The sequence below is a fragment of the Calidris pugnax genome, unplaced genomic scaffold, assembly GCF_001431845.1.
Source record: "Calidris pugnax isolate Ruff unplaced genomic scaffold, ASM143184v1 scaffold41, whole genome shotgun sequence".
Lineage (NCBI taxonomy): Eukaryota > Metazoa > Chordata > Aves > Charadriiformes > Scolopacidae > Calidris > Calidris pugnax.
The window spans coordinates 8,175,435-8,176,237 of NW_015094509.1; the positions used below are offsets into that span (position 1 = coordinate 8,175,435).

The window sequence follows — 803 nt, forward strand, 5'->3', positions numbered from 1 at the left end:
CCATCTCACCGCCTTTCGGTTGCCACCAGGAGGCTCCAAAAAGCCGTTTCCCAGCCCAACCGGCGACTGACCCCCGCGGCAGCTGCGCACCTTCCCGGCTGCGCTCCGCCGCCCAGCCCAGGAAGGGAAGAAGGAGGAGTCGGTAGAAAAAACAAACCAAACCAAAACAAAAAACCACAAACACACAGTTCCCAGCTCCTCGACAAGCGGGAAAACGCCAATCAACCCCTGATCAAATAATAATAATACAATAATATATTAATTACCTGCGCCCGGTGGGAGGCGATGGAGCAGACGCGCGCCCAAAGCGCTCTACCGGCCACACGCCGGCAAAATGTAGGGGTTTGGTTTTTTTTTTTCAACGTTCCGCTCCTGCCTTGGCTCCTGCCTTGCGGTAATAACGTTTTTCTACTAAATACACAGAGAGTGTGTTGTGGTCGCTGGAGTCCAGATAAACTTCTTGGTCTTTTAACCTCAGTGTTTAATAATATACTTTTTCTATTCTTTCTTTCTTTCTTTCTTTCTGTCTTTCCAAACACACAGTTCCCAGCTCCTCGACAAGCGGGAAAACGCCAAAAAAAATTAAAAAAAATAAAAAAAATCCACCTTCGCGATGTTTTTCCGCGGAAAAAGAAGCCGGGATGGATGCGCGGAGCTCCGCTGACAGCATTCCCCCGCTTACTAAGCCTCCCCGAGTTAAAACTCACCGGGACGGGCCCCGCTGATGATGATACCCCTTCTTTCTCCCCGGCTTCCGCGGCCGCGCCGACTCCGCGCCCCCGCGGAGCCCTTTGTTGTTATAA

General features: G+C 51.4%; 1 protein-coding gene across 4 annotated transcripts in view; it reads right to left on the reverse strand.

The window, feature by feature from the left end:
* TP53INP1 (tumor protein p53 inducible nuclear protein 1) overlaps positions 1–803 on the reverse strand; it is a 12,447-nt gene extending 11,644 nt beyond the window's left edge. For all 4 annotated transcript variants that reach the window (XM_014965546.1, XM_014965545.1, XM_014965548.1 and 1 more), the window contains exon 1: positions 708–803. The gene's annotated coding sequence lies outside the window, so the exon portion shown is untranslated. The remainder of the gene's footprint in view (positions 1–707) is intronic.